Source organism: Peromyscus maniculatus, chromosome 2 (genome assembly GCF_049852395.1).
Source record: "Peromyscus maniculatus bairdii isolate BWxNUB_F1_BW_parent chromosome 2, HU_Pman_BW_mat_3.1, whole genome shotgun sequence".
Lineage (NCBI taxonomy): Eukaryota > Metazoa > Chordata > Mammalia > Rodentia > Cricetidae > Peromyscus > Peromyscus maniculatus.
Window position 1 is genome coordinate 40,387,453 of NC_134853.1, and position 25,686 is coordinate 40,413,138.

The 25,686-nt window shown below is 38.2% G+C and overlaps 1 pseudogene; it reads left to right on the forward strand.

The window, feature by feature from the left end:
- Positions 1-24,301: 24,301 nt before the first annotated feature.
- On the forward strand, positions 24,302-24,665 carry LOC102903672 (sorting nexin-3 pseudogene; annotated as a pseudogene).
- The last annotated feature ends 1,021 nt before the right edge of the window (positions 24,666-25,686 follow it).

Below are 25,686 nucleotides of genomic sequence, written 5' to 3' on the forward strand. Positions count from 1 at the left end.
ATTATTTGTCCATTAACAGTTAAAAATGTAGACAATACATTAAAATAGAGAATCGAGTCTCTCTGTGTATTTCCCATCTTTATGTGGCTATTATATTTTTATTACTTTATTCCTTTTTTAAGGACTTTATTTTTATTTAGTCTACCCTTTTTCTTTACTCTCCCAACTCTGCACATTTTAAAAATGCATTGTAATCTGTTTCAAGGCCTTTTTGTTTAAATCTTTTACTCTGTATCTCTGACCATTTTTTACTGTACAAGCAAAATCCAAAACCTGTTGCACAGTGCATTGGCTCAGCCCATGCTTACAGCTGAAGCATGCTGGTGGTTCAAGCAGGAGGATGGGGCTGAAAGAATCTTCTTTGTAAGGCAGCCTGTATGAGAGATATGAACTATGAAGCTGCTCTTGGCTCAGTTTTTGTGTGTCTAAAACCCCATTTTTTTTACTTTCTCAAGCTTTATGTGGATGTGTTGCTTCAGGTCAGAGCACTATATGTAAATGGAGGCTTCTCTTTGTCCCAACTCATCCCACAGTTGCTTCCAAATAATTATTCAGAGGCTTGTATTAATTATAAATGCTTGGCTAGTAGCTCAGGATTATTACTAACTAGCTCTTACACTTAAATTAACCCATTCCTATTAGTCTATTTATTGCCATAGCTTACCAGTGCTCCAGCATCCAGCTCATGGTGTCTGTCCTGACTCTGCCCTGTTTCTTTCTGTCTCTCCATTTGGCTTTCCTGCCCAGCCATATTCAACCTGGATATAGGTGAAATCAGCTTTTATTATCAACCAATGAGAGCAACATATATTCACAGCATACAGAAGAGTCCTCCCACAGCACTGATAAACCTTGCCAAGATCAGGTGGGACAATCCTTCAAAAATCCTACTTCACAGAAACATCTGTCAGATACTCTAGGCCTGCAGGCTGAAGATAGATGCCCCAACATTACAGAGAAAACTTGGGTTAGTGTTCAGGCAGCCAGATGTTTCTGTCATTTCTTAAATTTGGAAGTTGTTTGCTCTGCACTATCCTCACATCTCTGAAGAAGTTGAAGAGTAGATATTTATACTTTTCCTTGTTACCAAATTCAGAAAAGAAACTCAAAAAAGAGGTGCAAAGTTTATAAGGTTGAAAGACATAAAAAGATAGTTTTGGATTTGTAATGCAAATTAGAATAGGAAGTGAATTAGATACAACATTTTGGACTCAACAAGATACAACAGAAAATGTAGTATTTTCTCTGAATTTGTCAAATGCTAATGGGCTAGACAATGTTAATGTAATTATTGCCTGTATTTATTCATATATAGTTATTGTACTTATTGTATATAGTTTTTGTATGTTGCTTAATACCTTTGCTTTTTATTTAGACAAAAGAGGAAATGTGTAATATTTTGATTGTGTTCTGACAAATAAAGCTTGCTTAGAGTCAGAGTGGGGAGCTAGTCACTAGAAAACCATAGAGATTTGGAGGACTGTAGAGAGAGAGACAGGAAGTGGCAAGGTGTGTTAGACAGGATCTTGGCCCTTTTTATCAGAGGAATGGAAGGAATAGGATGTCACTGGTAGTTGCTCCCCTGCTTCTCTAACCCTTCAGGTTTTTACCCCAATATCTGACTCCTTGTTTTTATTGATAAGATTAATTAGATTTATGCTTCATTTGGTACTATGCTAGGTCTCTAGGCTATCCAGTCTCTGGTTTTTGACCATTCAATCAGTGTCAGGCATGGGCTCCCTATCATGAAATGGGCCTCAAACTAAATCAGATATTAGATGGTCATTTCTCTAAGTTCTGAGCTACCATTGCCCCAGCACATCTTGCAGGCAAGATATATTGTTGATCAAAACTTTTGTGTCAGGGTTTGTGTTCACATTTTTCTTTTGGCAGCCTGCAGAGGATCTTCCCACATCAAAGAGATTAGAATATAGGGATGAAGGCTCCACACAGGCATGTGCTCTACCTCTCCATGTTCAACGAACTGTGGTGATATTTTAATTGTGCTGAAATGTGATTTTATTTGTATGTTAATAAATAAAGTTCGCCTGGAGATCAGAGGTTGTAGTGAGCCATTAACAAAAGTCAGATGGTGATAGCCCATACCCATAATCCAATCACATGGCAGGCAGTCTCTGTGTGGTCAAGGACACTGCCAAGCATGGTGACACAAGTCTTTTATCCTAGTACCAACCATAGAGACTTGGAGGTCTGTATAGATAGGCAGTGATGAGGAAGTCATGTGGCTGGGCTTAGAGCCAATGAGAAGGCAGAGCAGGAAAGCAATAAAAGTGCAGGTTAGGCAGGAAGAAGCTCTCTCATGTGGGAAAACTACAGCTTGGTGGTAATCTAAAGTGTAGTCAGTTGCTGTTCGCTAATTCTCTGATCTCTTTGGCTATTACCCCTGTATTTGGCTCTGTGTTTCTTATTTACTAAGACTGTTTAGAATTTTGTCTATAATGAACTGTCTAGATATTGTGCTCAGCAGTTGGACCCAACTGTCTGTCCATTTGCAGAGAGCAACACTCTGACCTAGCATCAACCTAGGCTGTTTGTGGATCTGTACTGGTTCCCCCTGGCCAACAACTCAAGGGAACGAAAACCAACCCTGCCAGTTGGAGCCTTGCCTGGCTATAAGAAATGGCCCATTGAGACTCCATATCCCCCATCCCTAGGCATTTTCACTAGGATCACACTCATAGATTCTAGAAAATTTTCACTGCACTAGGTTTCACATATTCCCCCCAAGTGACACCAATTCCAGCCATCTCTCCCTGGACTCTCTCCCTCCTTCTGATCTCCTGTCCCACCTGCTCCCTCCTGCTCCCAGCCCCTGCCCCCAGTCCACCTGCAAAATCTATATTATTTCCCTTTCCCAGAGAGATCAATGTGTCCCCCCCCCCGGCAAGATTGCCCTTTTTACCTAGCCTCTCTGGGTCTATGAGATTGTAGCTTGGTTATCATTTGCTTATAAGTGAACATATATCTTATTTGTAATTCTGGATCTTGGTAAAGTCGCTTAGGTTGATTTTTTCCTAGTTCCATCCATATTGATTTCTATAATGGCTATAGGAGTTTGCATTCCCACAATCAATGGAGTAGTGTACCCCATGCTCTATACCCTCACCAGCATGAGCTGTTACTTATGTTATTGATCTTAGTCATTCTGACAGGTATAAGATTGAATCTCAGTGTCATTTAGATTTACATTTCTCTGATGGCCAAGGGTGTTGAACATTTCTTTAAGTGTTTCTCAGTGATGTGAGATTCCTGTTGAGAGTTTTCTTTTTAGACATGTACTCCATTTTTAAATTGGGTTATTTATTCTTTTGATATCTAGTTTCTTGAGTTCTTTATATATTTTGATATTAGTCCTCTGTCAGATGTGGAGTTGGTAAAACCATGTTTTAGGCTGCTGATTTGTCCAATTGACAGAGTCCATTGCCTTACTGAATCTTTTTACTTTCAATTGAGGTCTAATTGATTAATTGTTGATCATAGCCTGTGATACCAGTATTCTGCTCAAAAAAATTGTCTCCTGTGCCAGTGCATTCAAGGCTGTTCCGCACTTTCTTTTCTATCACTTTAAGTGTGTCTGGTTTTATGTTGAGGTCTTTAATTCACTTGGGCTTGAGTTGTGTACAGGGTGATAGATATGGATCTATTTGTATTCTTCTATATGCAGACAGTATCATTTGCTGAAGATGCTGTCTTTTTTCCAGTGTGTATTTCTGGCTTCTTTATCAAAAATCAGTTGTCCATAAATGTGTATATTTATTTATGTCTGGGTCTTCAATTTGATTCCATTGACCAACATGTCTATTTTTTAATATCAATACCACATGGTTTTTATTATTATAGCTTCATAGTACAACTTAAAATCAGGAATGGTGAGATCTCCAGCTATGTTTTTCTTTTTATTGTTCTGGATTGTTTTAGTTATCCAGGTTTTTTTTCCATATGAAGTTGAGACATCCTTTGAATGTCTGTGAAGAATTGTATTGGGATTTTGATGAAAATTTTATTGAATATGTAGATTAATTTTGGTAGAATGGCCATTTTTACTATGTAAATCTTACAAATCTATGCTCATGGGAGAGCTTTCTATCTTCTGGTATTTTCTTTCTTTGAAGTCTTGAAGTTTTTATCATATAAATCTTCCCTTCACTTGCTTCATTAGAGTTACCCCAAGATATTTTATATTATTTGAGGCTATTGTGAAGGGTGTTGTTTCTCTGATTTTTTTTCAATCCATTCATCATTTCTATATAGGCAGTTAATTTTGTATCCAGCTATTTTCCTGGAAGTATTTATCAGCTGTAAGAATTCCCTGATGGAATTTTTTAGTGTCACTTGTGCATACTATCATATCACCTGAAAAAGATGCTTTGAATTTTTTTTCCTATTTGTATCCTTCAGTTGTGTTATTGCTCTATCTACAGCTTCAAGTACTATATTGAGTCAGTATTGAGAGAGTGGACAACCTTGTCTTGTTCCTTATTTTAGTGGAATTGCTTTGAGTTTCTCTCCATTTAACTTCATGCTGGCTATAGGCTTTCTGTAAACTGCCTTCATTATTTTTAGATATATCCCTTGCATTACTAATTTCTCTAGGACTTTTATCAGGAAGGGGCTTTTGATTTTTGTCAAAAATCAAAGGCCTTTTTTGTGCTTAATGAGATGATCCTTTTTTTTTTTCTTTTAGTTTGTTTATGTGATGACTTACGTTTATTGATTTTCATATATTGGACCATCCCTGCATCTCTGGCAATAAGGCCTACCTGATTGTGGTGGATGATCTTTTTGATGTGTTCTAGGACTTGGTTTACAAGTATTTTGTTGAGTATTTTTTCATCTATATTCATAAGGGAAATGGTAACAATTCCTTTTCTTTGTTGGATCTTCATGTAGTTTTGGTATCAGGTAACTGAGGCCTCATAAAATAAATAAGGCAATATTTTTTCTATTTTGTGGAATAATTTGAGAAGTATTGGAATTAATTCTTCTTTGAAGCCTGATAGAATTCTGCACTAAAACCATTTGGCTCTGGGCTTCTATTTCACTAGAGCTTAAAAGTCTGTTTAAATTGCTTTTCTGACCTTGATTTAACTTTGGTAAGTGTTACCTATTGTGAAAAATATCAATTTCTTTTAGATTTTCCAATTTTGTGGCATACAGTTTTTTAAAGTATGTCCTTATGAGTATCTGGATTTTCTCATTGTCTGTTTTTATGTTCTCATTTTTTTTTTCTGATTCTGATAATTTGAATATTATCTCTCTGTCTTTTAGTTAGTTTGGATAAGGGTTTTCTCAAAGAACTAACACTTTGTTTCATTGATTCTTTGCATTGTTCTCTTTATTTCTAGTTTATGGATTTCAGCCCTCAGTTTGATGATTTCTTGCTGTCTACACTTTTTGGGTGTGCTTGTTTCTTTTTCTTCTAGAGTTTTCAGGTGTGCTATTAGATCTTCCCAGTTTTTTAATGCAGGCATTTAGTGTTAAGAACTTGCCTCTCAGAGCCCATCTCATTTTGTTCGATAATTTTGGGTATGCTATGTATTCACTTTCATTGTATTTTAGAAAGTCTAATTTCTTTCTTGATCCATTTCTTATTTAGTAGAGTTGTTCAATTTTCATGAGTTTCATGAAAGTAAACTTTCTGTTGTGATTGATTTCCAGCTTTTTTTAAACATTATTTTTTTTTATTGATTGTTTGGGAATTTCACATCATGCACTCCAAACCCACCCATTTCCCAGACCCTCCATATTCACCCTTCATCCTTCTAGCCCCTCTACCAAAGGAAAAGTTAAAAAGAAATAATAAAAATAAGAAATAAAAATAAAATACAAGCAAGAATATTAATTAAAAACAAAACAAAACCCCAAACAAACAACAAAATCCCCCCATATGCTCCTCAGCTGAGGGGTATGGTCTCAGTGGTCTGGACTGACCAAATCAGCTATCATCCAGGCACATATACAAGGCTTTGAGTTGGTCCACCCCACCATCTACCCCATCCATTGAGCACATGATATCCAGCTTTAATCCATGGCCATCTGATATGATATAGGCAGTTATTTCATTTTTTTGTATGTGTTGAGAATTGCTTTGTGACAGAATATGTGATCAATTTTGGAGAAAGTTTCATGAAGTACAGAGAAAAATATACATTTTCTGTATTTGGATGAAATGTTTTATAAATATCTGTTAGGTCTATAATGTTTATAACATTTGTTAGCTCCTGAATTTCTCTGTTTAATTTTTGTCTGGATGACCTGTCCATTGGTGAGAGTGGTGTATTGAAGTCTCCCACTGTCAGTGTGTGAAGGTAAATATTTAATTTAAGCTATAGTAGTGTTTAATTTACAAATGTGGGTGCCCTTGTGTTTGGGGTGTAAATGGTAAGAATTGAAATTTCATCACGGTGGATTTTTCTTTTGATATGTATGTAGTATCCTTCCCTATCTCTTCTGATTAGTTTTGAGTTTAAAATCTATTTTGTTAGATATTAGAATGGCTACACCAGCTTGTTTCTTATGACCATTTGTTGGAATATCTTTTTCCAATCCTTTATCCTGAGGTAATGTGTACCTTTGATGTTGAGGTGTATTGCTTGTGTGCATCAGAAGGATGGATCCTGTTTTTACATCTATTCTATTAGTCTGTATCTTTTTATTAGGAAATTGAAACTACTGACATTGAGAGATATCAATGACCAATGATTGTTATTTTATTTTATTTTGTTGTAGTTCATGGTAGAATAGTGGTGTGTGTGTGTGTGTGTGTGTGTGTGTGTGTGTGTGTGTGCTTCCCTTTTTTAAAATTTGGCTACTCTGGAATTATTTGTTTCCTGTGCTTTCATGGGTGTAGTTAGCCTCTTTAGATTCGAGTTTTCCTTCTAGAACCTTGTGACATGCTGGATTTATAGATATTGTTTACATTTTGCATTATCATGGAATATTTTATTTTCTTCATTTATGTTGATTGAAAGTTTTGCTGGATATTGTATGCTGGGCTGGCATCTCTGGTCTCTTAGAATATGCAGTACTTCTGTACATTGTATATACTTAGTGTTTTGATTATTACATGTTGTGGGAAATTTGTTTCTGGTTCTATATGTTTAGTATTCTGTAAGCTTCTTGTACTTTGATGGGCATCTCTTCTTTAGTTTAGGACAATTTTCTTCATGATTTTGTTGAATATTTTCTGGGCCTTTGACCTAGGTTTCTTTTCCTTCATCTACTCCTATTATTCTTAAGTTTGGTCTTTTCATAGTGTCCATCAGTTCAGTCACCCTGACTCAGAGAACTATAGGCAATGGAGTAAAATTGGGAATGGGAGAGCACACCAAGTGGTTGAGCATGTTCTGAGTATATTTTCCTTTGTGATGTCTTTTATGAATATTGAATATTTTCTGTTTTTTCTTTTCTACTATAGTCATCCATCTTTAAATTTAAACACAATTTTAATCATTTTGCAAGAATTTTCTTCAATGGGCTAAGTATTTATAATGTGACTTCTGTCTTTACTTACATTTTAGTGGTTTTGGTTTTGCTATTAAAAACTAGTTTCTCAACAAGTTTTATTATTGAAATTTTTATAATTTATAGGCATTTTATTTATACATATAAAATGCTTTATTTGGTTGAATATTACATATTGATAGATAATTATTTTATAAGATTTCCAAAATATGTCCCTGAATCTTTCTGAGGAACATTCGATGTCAGTATTTGATTTTTGGTTTATTTTAGTGTTTATTCTTCAAGGATGATGCAATGATGTCTTTATCTTGATATACTACAGACTAAGAGGTGATTTTTATGAATTTGGTCTTATTTGTTTTTCTCTATATATTTTTTGAATAAGGCTTTTGCAATGTTTTTCCATGCTTGTCTAAAGTTTAGGAGCTATAGTGATACTGATTGCATGATGCTGTTTTTTTTTTAATCTTGAAAGTACAGTGTCATAAAAGGTTAAAGGAGAAAATAGGATATAGATTATTTGGGGATGTGGATGGGAAAGAAATGTAAAGGAGAGGATATGGGGAGGGAGGAATAACTAACACTAAAGGACTTTTGAAAAGCCATATGGAAATTGACTGGTCTAGAAGCTTCCTAAAGTACATATATAAAAGGAATTTAAATGGATTTAATATGTGATGGGGTAGACAATGCCTCAGTCAGATAATATATGCTACCAAGTAAAACTCCACGTACTAAGCATAGGCTACATCTTGTTGAATTATTGGCCAAGGGGATCCCACAGATAGACAGAGTTCTCTGCCAAAATTAAAGGCTATTGCCAGTACTACTGGTTACCCTCCACAACATAATGGTAAGGCCTTAATGCTGAAAACACTGCTTGATTATGTTATCAAACGTAGGAATTTATCTGATGCCCAATTAGAAGCTTCACTCCTACTGAACAGCATTCACAGTCCTGGAATATACTATACATATGACTGGAGTAGAAAATACCATCAGTCTCACCCAGCACAAATCCTGAGACCTACAACAGTGACCTCCCTGTAAGATAAACTCGTACAATAGTGGCACAAATGTTATGGGAGTAACCAACCAGTATTTTTAACAGTGTTTTAGGGCCACTCCATGAGATGGAATCCATACCTGACACTGTTAGTAAGGCCAAGAACCTGGGACTAGGTAGGTCATAGGCTATAGGGGAAAACTTGCCACCATTATTCTACTAAAGGAACATAGCAACAAAACTATTACTCATGTCATACTGCTGTATCCATAGTTCAAACTGCATCAGAGAAATTTATCTGTGAAGGAGAGGCAATCAACACCAAGACTCACAACTGGAACTGGAAGGGCAGTACAGCACATACAAGAGAAATCTAGAGAGGGCCATCATACTTTTTAAAAGAAGTCCTCACCTACAGTAGCAGCATTAGCCAATCACTAAAGGCAGAGCTACCATGACCCAGTCACCTCTTATAGGGCTCCACTGGGAATTACATTTCCAGTGTATAAACTTTAGGATGTGTGAACAATCCATGGTATGCAAGTTTCAACCTTTAAAGTAAGCACATAGTTCAGACAAGTGGGGAGAAGGAACAAAGCAAAAATCTCTACATTAGCTTGCTTTTAAATTAAAATTTCGCTTTCCTAAAACAAAAATGAAAGTGCATATAGACAATCAACTTTTATATTTTAAACATTTTCTAATGTATGTGCCTGTGTGAGTTTATATGAATGATGCATGTAGGTGTCAGAGGAAGCTAGAGGTGCTACCTGATGTGGGTCATGGGAACTAAGCATAAATCCTCTATAGATACATATACATTCTTAACAAATGAGTCCTTCATCCAGCTCCTAAACTTCTGTTTATGAAGGCAGCTTTGCCTGAATATGGGCCAGCACACAGCACTTATTTAGAGTTATAATCTTTAGTTTGTGTCCTGGGAAGATACTGTGAATCTATTTTAGTAATTATGTCATTAATGTTGTTCAATTTAGTTTATGCCTTTGAAAGAAAAGTTGTGAATTATAGAAGGAAAATTAAAGATGATAGGAGACATAGTTTTTCTTTTACCCTAGAAATTATGCTTGACTGTTAGAGATTCATAATAAGTAATAAATTGAAAAGCAATCTAGCTCAAGGATGTTGCATGCCTATACCACAGATGTATCATTCCTACTATTCATGGTATCAATCAGGTGCTCTAATATCTATAACTAGAGTAACAAGTTGACTTTATTATATCTGGTTTTGAACCCTTGTTTTATGATATTCTTCTTCTAATTAATTGACAATGTTTCTATTAGAATGACAAAGTTCAAATAGTTACAGTCAAATGCTTGTCACCTGGGGGAGACAGGACATGATGGTTAGGAAGAAAAATGCAGAACCAGACTCTTCCTCACTCATTCATCATACAACACAGCTGAGTTTTGAATGATTATATAGGTGCCTTCTTTGCCATCTGGTGAAGCATGGATGAGTCCACGTAAGTGTCAAAGGAACAGATATAATTTCATTTGTCACTTAATAGGGTAAGCCTCAGTAGCAATAGGGAGCTATGTTTGGCACATTTTCTGCACTGTTGGGGTTACAGAAATCCTTGTGCCCATACAACACTAGGGAAAACAGGCACATTAATTATGTAAGGGTATTGTCTCAAAGGAGGAAATACCTGTTTACCTCCCAGAAGGCTGGGAGTAGATGGTTAATGACCTGGTGACCTTTTGCTATCTGTGGAGGCAGACCTCACCCAAATTCCCCAGAATGTTTATCCCAGAATCTCCTTCCATAGACCTTTATCTTTAGCTCCTAGTCAATAGAACCCATCCTTAGGGAAGATATTACATGTACTTTATAGCCTGCCAACCTCTATGCTATCTTGGTCAGAGACCACACTGGATTCTAGGCCTTTAGATATAGAACCCACCTTCATGGTCACATGTACCTTGCAAAGAAGTTTTTATGTAGTCACCATAAGATTTAATGTGCACCTGGAATTGGAATGATTGTTGCCTGGAAACCTTTTCCCCAAAGTGTACGGTTTAAATACATTGGCAATAAACTGTTTGGAATCATACTCCCCAAAGTTTGATCCAGGTTGATGAAGTCAAACAGCATCAAAATTTCATTCTCACCTCTTTGTGGATCATTCTTCTGCCTGGCACAATAGCTGCAGGGACATCCTCACTACATCCATTGTGAATCATTGTGGGTGATATTGTAGGGAGGCCCTTGTCAGATTTAGCCTCCTCTTTTTACCATTTCCTCTCATGGTTCCTGTTTCTTAGTCTATTTGGAATACTTCCAACAAACCAAAATTTCAAGATACTTTGCCGGTCCCTGCTGTGCTCCCATCTTCTTAATTACTATTGATAATAGTTGAATAAAAGCCCACAAAAAGAGTAAATTTGACTTTCTTTCAAAATAATATGTATTCATTGATATATATGTATATATGTTACTACTAGAAATTACAGAAGAACCATGAAATAAACTAATTGCTTAGAATACTGTGATTATTTTATGAAAGTGGGTAGTTTGCTTCCTTTATTCGTCTTTGTTGAATACTCTTTGAGCTTTCTTTTATCTTTGCTTCCTCTTTGTCATCACAGAAATTGTACCTCATGTTAAAAGATATATCTTAGATACAAGAATCTTTCCAACATATTCCTTACTTGAAAAGCTGTCATTAGAAATAAAGACAGTAGCTACAAACAACGGTTAATAACCACTCAAGGAGATAAGTAAGAAAATCGTTTCATCAACAGGCTAGATTATTTCCCCACAGTCCCCAGAGGCTGGCTGGCTCTCATGGGTGATTGGAGGGAGACAGGTATTTTCCTGGCTCACTGGAGCATGTCAGCATCTGGGATCCCACACCCACCTGTGACAATACTGGGTCTCCAGTCAGTGCCAGGCATTCAGCAGATGCTTTGCCTGAAGGATCTCATTTCAATTCCACAGCAATATAAAATCAGCAAGTCACGTCCCATACAATACTTTGGTTGCTTGTTGACAATGGTGGTGGTCCTATAGAATTGTAACAATGAGAACATCCTAGTGAAATCTTACACTGAGTTAATAGTTACACAGTGCAGGGCTTCCTCATTTGTTTGTAGTGGTGCTGGTGTTAACATACCATGATGATAAATATTGTTAATGTTGATTGTCATCTTTATAGTATCTAGCTTCTCTTAGGACACAAACTACTGTGTATGTCTGTGAAAAAGTTTCTAGATTGGTTTAATTGAGTTGGAGTAGACCCATCCTAAAAGTGGACAGTACAATCATCAGTTTGGGTTTCAGGCTGAATAAAAAGGAGAAGGTGAGCAGAGTACTATTGTTTTTCTCTTCTCTCTCTGCTTCTTGACAACTGTCATATGTTCCTGCTGCATGCCATCTCTGCCACAGTGGATTGCACCCTCAGCTGTGAGCCCAGTTAAGCTCTTCCTTCTTGAAGTTGCTTTTGAAGATATTTCACACAGCAAGAGACATAATTAATACGTGCCCCACTCTAAGTGCCTTCTTATTGAAAAACAAGTTTACCATAAAGAAGTATATGGTGTTGAAGCAGCAATAGTTTTCCCCAATCATGCTTACTGTTTCTTGAGTGCATCAAAAGGCCATATGAAATGCCGATCATTTAGGTTTATATAAGCTTTATGTGCTCCCACAATGATGAGTTCACCGAATGATGTATTTCCCAGATTATGACCTTTGCCTTTAAATGACACATGACTGTACTAATAAATGTCCAGTTATCTGTATTATATGAAAACCCACATCAAGGAGATGGTAACTAGTGAAGATGTAGTTCAGAGCAACACTAGGGTAGGTTCTTCATTTGGTGTCTTAGGTGGTTACTTTCCTGAGGCTTTGAGTTTGGTTTATTAATAGCTACTTACTCAATACCAAACATTCAGGTACATTTAAAAGTCACTAGAGTACTTGGTAAACATGACAATATGCATGGTTTCCTTGCTTTTCTATAAATGGGAGAGAGCTAATGACTTAGGTTAATTCCTCTTTTATTTCTATCCTCAGGCCTCACTGTGCTTTCTAGTTTTGAGATTTGCTTGTCTGTTTCTTGACATTTGTTGTCTTCCCTATATTGATTCTCTGTCATTTTCTTTTCCTCAGTACACTACCAGTGTGCTATTAGTTTTTGTTAACATAACACAAACTAGAGTCATTTGGGAAAAGGGAACCTTCTCTTAATTGAGGAATTGCCTCTATTACTTTGGTTGGCAGGCAAGTTCATGGGGGCATTTTAAAACACTGAATCATGAAGGAGGGCCCAGGATTTTGTAGGTGGTATAATCCCTGAGAAAGTGGCCCTGGGTGTATAAGAGAAGTAGTTGAACAAGCCAGTAAGCAACAATTTTTTTCATGATCTCTGCTTGAGATTGTGCCTTGACTTCCCTTAATGACAGACTGGAATTTGTAAAGTAAGTAAACCCTTTCCTCTCCAAGTTTCTTTTGGTCAGTGTTTCACCACAAAGACAGAGAAGTAAATTAGAAATCCAGTTCCAAGGCTGGTCTGAGATGTACTTAAGTATACTAGATATTCAGTCCCTTTGGCCACAGAGATTGACTCAAAAAAATGTATGTATGGTCCAATCATAGTCACAGAGATATGGTGAGACACGCCTTTGAGAAAGAGGAACCTCTGCGTCTTTGAGGCTAGCTATTAAGGGAGATTTTCATGTTCTGGGTGATGTGTGATGATGGGAGGCTTTAAAATGCTGCAGCCTTTCATAAACAGCCAGTTAAGTTCCTAAAACTACCCGAGAGGCACCATGTTAGGCCAAAGACAACCCTGACATAGGAGGACATGGCAGAGACAGGGTGGTATAATTCCAGCTTCTGGTTGAAATTACACTTATAACTATGTATTTTCCTCCAGACTCATAAAATACGTGGACCAGTAATTCCCACGATGGTTTAAGCAGTATGAATTGGGACTTTTGTCACCAAAATGTAGCTGATAAAGCCAGATTTTCCAATAAATTTTATCATTATCAAGGCTACATTTGTTACTATTGTTTGTACCAATCAGGGTCCTACAGAGAGGCAGAACCAATAGGATGTAAGTAGTTGGGCAGACAGATGAAAAGACAGATGATATACATAGAAAGATACATATAGATATACTTAGATATATAGACACAGGCATATTTGGTTTGGTCATTTAATTCTCCAGACTTAAATGTCCCATGATATGCATAGGAAAACTTACAGTTTGGGATTATTTAAGCCTGAAGATCTGAGAACCAAGGGAGCCATGGTTCATTCACAAGGATAGGAGAAGATGGAAACTGAACTTGGCACAGAGGAAATTCCTTCTCATCCACCTTTTCCCCTTTTGGGCACTTCATGAATTCATGATGTTCATCTTCTCATAAATAAATGGTGCTCACCTACTCGTGAACAGATGATGCTCATCTCTCATGATGGCTGTTCATGGTTGTCAACTTGACTACACTGGGTACACTTGTATTTTTTTTTCTTAATTAAATAATTGAAATGGGAACATGTATTTTGTTTTGTTTTTGAGAGTAAAAATTTACCTGTGTATGCCTCTCAAGTTGCTGTAGCCTTTCTTAGAAATGTGAAGAGTACTGAGAGCCAATGGTATGAATTATTTCACAAACTTAAGGAGACAATACATTTCCCCCAATTGTGAGAGGTAACAGATTTAGTGACTCTGCATATAAAACTTTTGGCAATTTGTGGAGAAATAAAAAAAAATGAAGATGCTGGTTGGTTGCTCTTAGCATCTATGGATAAACTGAAGAAAGAATGAGCTCCATGGTAAGATTAACCCACTTCTAACATCTCAGAATATGGTGAAGGACAACAATGAATTCAGTGATAAAGCTTCTGACATCATAAACAGTTTAAAGGTTTCTAAGTGTGCTCTGGAAGGGAATTTTCTCTCCAGCAGCTCAAGTTGCAGAAAAGAAAACTGAAGCCCTTATTATAAGGTTGGCTGAATTACAGTAAAAACTCCAGTCCCAGCTTCAGAGGGTACTGCCAGTCAAAGAAAGTAAAGACAGTGGTTGGTAAAGAATAGAACCCTGTATCTGGGGATGGAGACATGTGAGAGGACCCTATTGAGGCTGAGTACTTTGAAACTTCAGATTCTCAAGGGTTTAACTCACCAGAAGAAATAGCCTCTCTACCCTCAGCAGAAGGTGTACTCTCACCCCCTAAAATATTACCTTTTCTGCCTTTGACTGAAAAAATTAACCCTTCCTTGCCTGCTAAACCAGCAATGACTTTCCTTGAAAAAGATGCCAGGCAGGACAATACTGATGTCCCCCATGGCCAACCAATAGTTACCTTTAGACCTATAACCAGATTTAAGGCAAAGCAGACTCCTAGCGAGGAGTTAGAAAGTGTGGACTTTGAGAATGTGACTACACTACCAACAAGTGTAATTGCTGAGGGCCATAGGAGTATACAGCAGGTGACTAGTGTTTGACAAGTCAGCCCACTAGTCATGTAACTCCCTGATGGACATCTCTGGGTACACATTTAGCTGTGGATTTCTGCTTAGGCTGTATAATTTTGATGAACAGAAATATTACCAGAATATTCTTCTTTACTGATACAGGAAAGTAACAGTATTCTCAGTCTCAAAGACAGACTTTTACACATTTTGCAAAGACCTTAGAACAAGTCCAAAACAGACTAAGCTACCCCTACAGGATACGTACAAAGACTAATTCCCAGGTGTTGGTTATTGCTAAATCAAGGTCAGGATTTTTACACTGAGATTGGCTCCTTGCAGTAGCTCTTTTTCTGCACATGCACTGACTGCTCAAGATTCAGCCCATTGTTGAATATTAATTTTTTAATGGGATCTCTCACCAACTTAGAGCTATGTGCATGGGTCAATGTAACATTACCAGCTTAAGAGAAACTATGTGATATCTTGTGTTGTGAGAATGGGTATGGCCCTGGATATGTAATTTGTAATTGTCTCAAATCTGGCTGAGAGCAGCAGGAGCAGTGTGGCGAGAGACAGCTGTGCAGAGCTATGTGAGAGCTGCTGCAGTATGTGAGTGGTGTGTGTGTGTGTGTGTGTGTGTGTGTGTGTGTGTGTGTGTGTTGAGTGAGAGATGAATAAGAAGCACGAGAGAAGTGTGATAAAGTGAGTGGGTGAAAGAGTGAGTGAGTAAAGAGTGAGTGAATAATGTAGAAGTATTTGTGTGAGAGTATGAGCGAAAGAGAGAGAGAGAGAGAGAGAGAGAGAGAGAGAGAGAGAGAGAGAGAGAGAGAGAGAGAGCTGTGTGAAAGAGCTGTTGCTACGTAGAGAAGCTGTGCCTGTGTAAAATGCTGTATGGTAAGAAAGCTATGTAAATGAGATGTTTAGCTGTGGCTGTGTGGAGATTTGTAACTGTGTGGAGGCAAGAAGATGAAGCTGTATAAAAAAGAAATGTAGAAGAGAAATGTGTGTAAAAGAAAGATGTGTAGCCATGTGAAAAACGTATGTAAAGGTATGTAGCTGTGTGGAGACAGAAAGAGTCAGAGACCATTTTTAAGATGAAGTAAAAGAGAAAGTTAACATCAGAAAACTGTGTGTTTCTTTACTTCACCAGTCATAGATAGATTAAAACTTATTCCTAATTACCCTCAGATAAAAAAGGTTCCTATCCCTGGCTTCTCTGAGGCATTCCATTTATTACCTGGAGCTGATTATGGGAGCTGGTCTCCCATGGTCCAAATACTTAATGAGTTTGCTTATTCATTCAAGCAGAAATCTGAAGCATTTATCAAAAGATGGCCCTGAAAAGGAGTTGGATATGCCTAATATCACTTGACCTAGTACTGATAAAATGATTTTAAGGCTCAAGGAAACTGCAATGCTAAAGTGGGTGCACTCTGTAAAACCTGATCCTCTACAGCGTGAAAACCCAGAAAACATGCCCTTCACCAATCCTATAAGGAGTGAAATGGTGAGAAGGGTACCAGCACATTTGAAGAGTTCTTTTGTCACCCTTTTCCTTGTGCCAGGTTGGAGAATAGGTTTCACTGGGCCCCCAATTAGTAGAGGTCAGATAGCAGCATTGAGTTACCAAAAGCAAGGTGATCATCCTCATTGTAATGAGCAGCATACACAAAGCAATATCCATAATGGGCTAACTCATAATGGTCATCACAGGAAAAGTAATTTTTATGGTGGCATATGGTGATATTTTATTTGTATTGAAATGTAATTTTAATTTTATGTTAATAAATAAAGTTGCCCTGGGGTCAGAGCTATTAGAGCCATAGCAAGAGCGTGGTGGTTAGAAGAGCTAGGTAGATTTCTGTGTGTTCAGGGATACAGCCAGTATTGGAGACATACGCCTTTAAGACCTGGAGGGCAGTACTTACAGGCAGTGATGAGGCAGTCATGTGGTTGGGTTTACAACCAATGAGAAGGCAGAACAGAAAGACTATTTAAACACAGACAAACAGGAAGTAGCTCTCTCGGGGAAGTTAGGAGCACTGCAGGAGGTAAGATTTTATCTCTGAGCTCTGACCTCTCGGCTTTCTCTTTTACATTGGCTCTGTGTTTCTTATTTTAATAAGACGATTGGTTACATCTACAGTGGCATGACTCATACTGACTTTTGATACTTGGCTAATAAATCATGGTGTTTATAGACATGAAATAGATAAGAAGCCTATCGCATTTTTGTTTGATCTCTATAAGCAAAAAAAAATTTCTCAAACAAATGAAAGAAAGGCTACATTGGATTCTAGCAAAAGAGAATCTCAGCCTGTGAACAAACTTCTAGACTTGATTTAATTTTCAGACTCAGAACCCCTCAAATGAAGGAATGGCCAGGTTATGCTGAGAAAGGACCTTGATAAAATACCTATGAGTTTTACCATTAATCTTTCTTCAGTTCTTCCCCAGAGGGACCTACAGCCCTTTACAAGGGTAGCTGTGCACTAGAGGAAAGGAAACAATCAGACTTTTTGTGGTTTATTGGATACTGGTTCTGAACGGACACTGATTCTGGAAGACCCCAAGTAACACTGTGGTCCTCCCGTTAAAGTAGGGGCTTGTGGAGGTAAGATGATTAATGGAGTTTTGGCTGAAGTTCTACTCACAGTAGGTCCAGTGAACTCATCCTGTGGTTATTTCCCCAGTCCCAGAATATACGATTGGGATAGAAATACTTAGAAGTTGACAGAATTCTCACATTGGTTCCTTGATCTCTGGAGTGAGGAATGTTAGGATTGGAAAGGCTAAATGGAAACCATTAGAGTTGTCTCTGCCAGAGAAAAAAATAGTGAATCAAAAACAGTGTTGCATCCTTGGAGGAAAAGCAGACATTAATGCCATCATAAAGGACTTGAAAGATGTAGGGGTGGTGGTTCCTACCATATCTCCCTTTAACTCTCCTATCTGGCCAGTGCAGAAAGACAGATAAATCACAGGGAATGTGAAGAATGACAGTTGACTATAGAAAACTCAATCAAGTAGTGACTCTGACTGCAGCTGCTATAATCAGATGTGGTGTCCTTACCTGAACAGATTAACACATCTTCTGGTACATGGTATGCAGCTATTGATCTAGCAAAAACCTTTTTTTTTGTACCTGTCCATAAGGACCACCAGAAGTGACTTGCTTTCCATTGACCAGCAAATATACCTTTCAGTTTTACTCCAAGTATACATTAATTCTCCTGTCCTGTGTCAAACTTAAATAGAAGAGATTATGATAGCCTGTCTCTTCCATAAAATATCACATTGGTTTGCTGTATTGACCACATTAGACATTATGCTGATTGAACCAAGTGAGCAGGAGGTTGTGACCACTTTTGACTTGTTGATAACACATGCATGTTAGAGGATGGGAAACAAATCCAATCAAAATTCAAGGGCCATTTACCTCAGTGAAATTCTTAGGAGTCCAGTGGTGACCATGGTGGCAGAGATGGTGGTTATTCATGGGTTTGACAACATAGACTTCTACTTACCAAATCTGAGCTGGATATAGCTGCTGCTGTGTGCCAGATCTTCCAATAGCAGAGACCAACAGTGAGCCCAAGATATAGCACTATTCCCCAATGTAACCAACTATTGACCTGGTGTCAGGGTGACTCTTTTTGGACCACTTCCTCCATGGAAAGGACTATACTTTGTCCTTAGTGAAGTAGATATTTATTCTGGTTATGGATTTGCCTATCCTGCACATAATGCTTCTGCCAAAAACTGCCATCTGTGGTCTTAAAGAATAACTTATCCACCATGATCGTATTCCACACAGTACTGCTTCTGACCGAGGAACACACATCGCAGCCAGTGAAGTGCAACAGTCTTCCCATGATCAGGAAGTCCATGGGTCTTACCATGTTTTCCACTGTCCTGAGGCATCTGGCCTGATAGAAAGGTGGAATGGCCTTGTAAGACACAGTAACAATGCCAAGTAGGTGCAGCAGCATGGCAGGCTGTCGTAGAGTTATCCAAAAGGCAGTGTATGCTTTGAATCAGCACCCAATATATGGTATGGTTTCCCCCATAGCTAGGGGCTAGGAATCAAGAGGTGGAAACAGGAAAAGTTCCATTTACTATCACACTTGTAACCCACTAGGAAATTTTTTGCTTCCTGTTACTACAATGTTAAGCTTTCTTGGCTTAGAAGTTTGGTTCCAGATGGGGAAATGCTCCTGACAGGAGCCAGAACTAACATTCCATTAAACTGGAAGCTCAGCTTTCCCCTGGCTACTTTTGGCTTATGATTCCCTTAATCCAATAGGCTAAGAAAGGCATAACAGTGTTAGAAGGGATGATTGATCTAGATTACCACGGGGAAATGGATTGCTTCTCCACCATGGAGATAAAGAAGTTTATGTCTGGAGTGCAGGAGGCCCTTTAGGGCATCTCTTGGTGCTACCATGTCCTGTGATTAAAGTAAACAAGAAACTACAACAACCTAATCCAGGAAGAATGACAAAGGGCACAGATCCTTCCAGAATGAAGATGTGGGTCACTCCTCCAGGAAAAGAGCCAAGACCTACTGAGGTGTTTGCTGAGGGTGGGAGAAATACCAACCAGAAAGCTAGTTAAAAGTACTAGTTAAGTCCAAGGATTATAATTGACATGAGTGTTTCTATCATATTTTGTGAAGAATGTGTTTGTATAGATATTTGAACTTTCTTTCCTCAATTTCTTTATCTTATAATATAACATCAATTAAGAGAATATCAGTAGTTATGATCTTTAAATTTTGAGATACCAAAAGAATGCCCCACAAAGACCATGGACAGCTATTCTAAAATTTATAATGCATTTGCCATCGTAGGAGGGATATTTATAACATGTTAGGCATAATTATGACCTGGTTAAATATATAATATGTTTGTGATATATATGGGATAGTTATACAATATTCGATGTAATTATGACTGAAAGAATGTATTACTGGATTCTTGGACTTAGTTGGTAGATAGTCATCGTTGGAGCAGCTGGACTACAACCTGCAGGCCAGTCTACTATATCCCCTTTCTTTCTATATATAGATTCATTCTATAAGTTTTGTTACTCTGGAGAACCCTGACTAATACACCTATTTATGAATGGATTATGCTCACTTATTTTGATGATGGCAGTTCGTCTTTCCCCACTTCACCATTTCACCAGTAATCTCTCTAAGAAACACTCTCATAGGCACATTAAGATGTTGTTTGAATCGTGAATGGCCTATTAATAATAATAAAAAAAAACTCAGAGCCAGATATCAGGGTGAAAGTTGAACGATCAGAGAAGCAGAGAAAGCCACTGCCAACCACCTCCCCAACTCCATGAATCCTCTGACTGAAAGCCTTTGAGTCCTCACTCTAATGAGTCTCAGTGGAACTGCTTTAGTTCCTGTTTCCTCATGCCTTATATACCTTTCTCCGCCCTGCCATCACTTCCTGGGATTAACGGCATGTGTGCTTCCCAGTACTGGGATTACAGGTGTGTGCCACCACTGCCTGTCTCTGTTTCAAGTGTGGCCTTGAACTCATAGAGATCCAGATGGATCTCTGCCTCCCTAGTGATAGGATTTAAGGGTGAGTGCCACTACTATCTGGCCTTTATGTTCAATCTATTGACTAGCTCTGTCCTCTGATCCTCAGGTAAGTTTTATTAGGGTACACAATGTATCACCACATTAAGGAATGAAGTTTATGAGCTAGTTGGGTATCCCTTAGGTCAATTAAGGGTTACTCACTTGAAAGGAATATTTTTTCCTGTCCAAATAGAAACAGTTTTTGTTAATAAAAATATGTAACTAACTTAGGAACTGACAAAACTCTGCTGCTATTGAAGAAGTGATTTTATCTGAGAATAATAGGATGGGTATAGGGCTGCAGTTATTTAAAAGCTTCACATTCTGGTTACCTGGGGTTGGTTATAGATAATAATTTCAGATCTTTAATTGTTAAGAGCTGCACCAGCCATATAATTCATTATTCCTTTTTGTGAGATATTCTCTCATACTACCAGCTGTGTTTGCTGAAACAGACGGTGAATTGTTTAACCTTTAAAAATCATTTTCTATAATTCTAGGGTGTTATTTGTACATGTACTCTGCTTTTTTTATAAAAAAAATCATATAAATCTTATTTCAGACTGTAAGTGAATGTGCAAAATGCAGGAACTGAGTACAGACTGATGACATTTGTGCTAACTTGGGAATCATTTAAAATAGTTTATTCTACAACAAACTTCAAATTATTTGCTTACATAAACATGATAACTTAGAAAATGGTGAGTTTAAAATTTCTCTTTTTTTATTTTATTTTATAATAAAATTTCTCTTTAATAACTACTGACAGGTAGTGAATGGTATGTAAGAGACAAATTTTACTGACATTTTGAACTGAACTAAAAATCCTGAAGCTCATTGAGGGAAATAGCTTCCACTAAGAGAGAGAAATACCATGAAATGTTGAAATGGTTAAGATGTGAATCCAATTAAGATCATTACAACTTACTTTTACAATTTAGGATGTTTCTTGAAGAAGAAAATTGAGGCTTTGGATTTCTGCTAGGCATCCTGGCCAGATATACAGGGAATGCTGTTGTATTTTCTAGCTTTTTGCAGGCATTGGGGAAAGAATATATCATTGGCACTTTTATGAAAACTGACAATGAAACCTGAGACATCCCATCATGAAAAATTACATCAAATAATTTGCTTCATTTCACTGTGGAGTTTTCTCCAGAAAATAATTGGAAATCATGTGGAGGGAGAAGAATAGCTGAGAATCCGTCATGTAAACAGCATCTGCAAACCCTGAGCAGCTTTTCAGTAGTCAGAAGACTAGAAAAATTGGCCTTCATGAGTTCTGGAAAGCTGCACAGGCAGCTGGCTTGGCAATGAATTCGAAAGGGCTCTTCTCTGCCTCAGTGCAGATGGGGTCATCTCAGCAACTAGTATGAGGAAGAGGAGAGTGAAGCCCATGCTTATGATTACTATAATATTTGAAAAAGGTGATGTCTTACTTTGATGTGAGAATGAATCCAGTTGCTCAGAGCTCTTTCGTTCAATTCATTTATTCATCAGTCACCATCATTTAACCACCAGTTCAACTCTCCAATCTCCTAATTTCCTTGTTTCCTTTTGTTCTAACCCCCTTCTCCCTGGACTGGTCTATATCCTATCCCAAGCAGTAACACCTCATGTTTTGTACACAGCACGAAATTGTTGGGGTCCCTGCTAGAGGCTTCCTGGCAATTGTATTTGCAACCCAAAAGGGGAGAGATAAAAGTGGAGTCAGTTAGTGGTTGAAATAAATCAGAAAAGGAATTTATGTGCTAGAAATATATCCTTATTGTGGTTAGGTGAAGACATATCTATCATATGATATGAGTCTGTCATAAATGTGTTCAACTATAAACTTACAGGTGATAGCATAGGGAGAGTCTGTAGGTCACTAAAGTTAAAACTGTCACTTTTTCCTCTGCTGCCACTTTCCTAAGAGGGCAGGGAAAGAGTACTGATAGCATCACAGCTTGAAGTGCCTGCTGGGAGGAAACCCCTTTGATCTAAGAGGCTACCTTAGTTGAGGTGTGTGTGTGTGGTGGTGGTGGGGTTCCAGGCATCTAACTGATGGCCTGATTAGCTATTTGTTCCTTACTTGTCTTTTAAGGCTTTGTTTGTGGTTGACTCTATCTTCAGAAGTAGCTCAAGGAGGGCATTTGCAAATGGCAGATACCCAAAACAAATGATAAAGAGGGGGCCTGGAGCTCAGAGGCAGAAGGTTCTGTCAAAGTGAGTATCCAGGTGCTTTGAAATGGAGATTCACACACACTTACACATTTTAGGAGAATTGTGAGCACAAAGAATTCATAGCAAGGCACAACTGAATACTAAGCTGCATAACACCACTAGTCCCTGCTGATTGGCTTCCCACTCAACTGACCCTTGGTCTTGTCAAGGTATAGCTTATAATATACAGCTGGACTTCTATTTCATATTCCTGTGGCTCTCCACAACTGTAGAGCTTCAAATGAAGGATTGGCACAGACCTTATTGCTAAATACATTTTAGAGCACTGTCATATTTTCAGGTCAAGATGTAGAGAGTTTCTACATGCCCCACTCCTGGCTTCATTCACCATTGATAGCTTGCCTCACCACAATGCATTGGTAGCACACTAATGGGCTAGAATTGATGCACCATTGCTCACTAAATTTCATAGGTTATAAACATTTCCTTAGTTCCCTGTACCCTCCTTCTGCTCTGAGATCACATCCTGAACCCCACCCTACATCTCATTACTAGGGATCTTTTTGGCCCAGAGTTACCCAGACTGGTTTTTTATTTTCTTGGTGGTTTAGAAGAGGAGAGGGTAGATATTTAGATCATTGTTTCTCTATTGTAATTTTCTGATGTTCTCATGGTCAGACTTGGGTTATGAACTTGTGGTAGAAGACCATAGTAGTTTAGTGTGTTTTTTGTTTTATACTATTAAAAGCATGTGCCATCAATATAGTCTCTCACTAGCGAAGTTGGTCTTGATCATCTATCTGACTAATGTGGTCAGGTTTGTCCATTGTGAAGCTACTCTTTTACTTTTGTCTAGCTTATGGTGTTTAGAAGAAAGTCATTTTGCATAGCATATAGTTAAGTGCCTGGGAGCTATTCTCAGCTTCCTTGAAGCAAGAGCATTTAGATCAATTATTTGGGATTCTTCTGCCTAAGAGATTTGTATCTTCTCAAAATTGATCATCCATTCTTTTCAATTTGGAGTTTTGGATATTAATTTATACTTTGTATGGTAATGAAGTGCTGGGAGTTTTTGTTCATATGTGGACATTAGGAGTTCTGCCTGAATACAGTTTTGACATTCTCAACCTAATTTCCAGTTATTCTTCACTGCCTCATAGTTCCTTAGTGTGGTCAATCCAGATATTTGCCATATAAAACTGGTGGCCTCTGGGATAGCAAGGTACCACATAACTGACTGACCCCATTCCAATTACATGATGAGGTAATGATATAGAACACTGTGACCACAGAGAAATCATGCCTGTTTTCTCTGAATCCATCAATAGAGCTCCCCTTGGGAAACATACTTAAATGAACTTGCAGCCCCAATAAAATTTCAAGCCATGGATTCATCTCTCTTCCCATTCTCCATTTGTTTACTGAGTATGCTGCACACACACCCCCCCACACACACCTGCTTTTGTTATTTCCCACTTTTAAAATATGGGTTTCTGCTACATGCTTGTTCAGCTCAGTCCACTGTGCCAACCCAGAGACTCCACGGCAGGAGGCGGCAGAAGGCTGCAGCAGCAGCAGCAGTGAAATGGCAGAGACCTCAGCTGACACCCAGCAGCTGCTGAACACCCAGCCTCAGAGCCTGAATGACACCTACAGGCCGCCCAGCAACTTCCTCAAGCTAGACTTGAGCAACGTGCAAACCGTGGAAGTGAACTAGAAAGAGAGAGCAAGGTTGTAGTTCTCTCAATCCCTGGGAAAACATTTTTGCAGCAGCTTCCTTTTAGAGAAGATGATGGAATATTTGGTGACAATTTCATTCAGGAAAGGAAGCAGGGACTAGAACAGTTTATAAATAAGGTCACTGCTCATCCTCTGGCCCAAAATGAGTGTTTTTACAGGATGAAATAATAGATAAAAGCTATACTCCATCTAAAATAAGACATGCCTGAGTTTGGAAAGAAGAGGCAGAAACGAGACCATTTGTGATTCATGTCCACCAATGAAGAAATTCTAACTAAACATGCTGCACAGACACTGGTCTAACATGCCCTGGGTATACTAACACTCACACGCTCCCTTTCATTTTGTTTAGTTCATTTGCTTTAGTGGAACTCCCTCGTTGAGCCTCTCTACCAGCTCTGCCCTGCCGTGTCTATGTGCACACTAAGCCTCACAAGCTGGTAGAACCTACCTAAAGTTGCTGACTTGGTCTTACTTACAGTTTCTGTGTCATGTTTCTTCTGGAATCTGATTGACTATAACATTTCCCCCCTACTGTGTGATGCCACCACTCAGTCCTAATTTATGTGCATGAGCACGACAACTACTTGTCTCCAGTGCCACACATACGAAGTGTACTTTGTGTGCAGAGTGTGTCTTTCTTCGGGCCTGTAATCCCCTTCACATGGAAGATTAATGAGGGAAATCTTTATAGTTTGTATAAAAAAAAATCAAATTTACAGGAATTAACAATCACTGGTAATTCAACAAATGGTGCTGGCATAACTGAATATCAATGTGTAGAAGGCTGCAAATAGATCCATATCTGTCACTGTGCACAAAACTTAAGTCCAAGTGGATCAAGGACCTCAACATAAATCCAGCTACTCAGAACCTGCTAGAAGAGAAAGTAGGAAGTAGTCTTGAATGCATTGGCATAGGAGATCACTTCCTAAATAAAACACCAGTAGCACAGACACTGAGACAAACAATCAATCAATGGGACCTCTTGAAACTGAGAAGCTTTTGTAGAGCAAAGGATATGGTCAACAAGGCAAAGCGACAGCCTACAGAATGGGAAAAGATCTTCACCAACCCCACATGTGACAGAGGACTGATATCCAGAATATATAAGGAACTCAAGAAATTAGACATCAAAACGACCAACAGTCCAATTGAGAAATGGGCTTTAGAACTAAACAGAGAATTCTCAACAGAGGAAACTCAAATGGCTGAAAGACACTTAAGGAA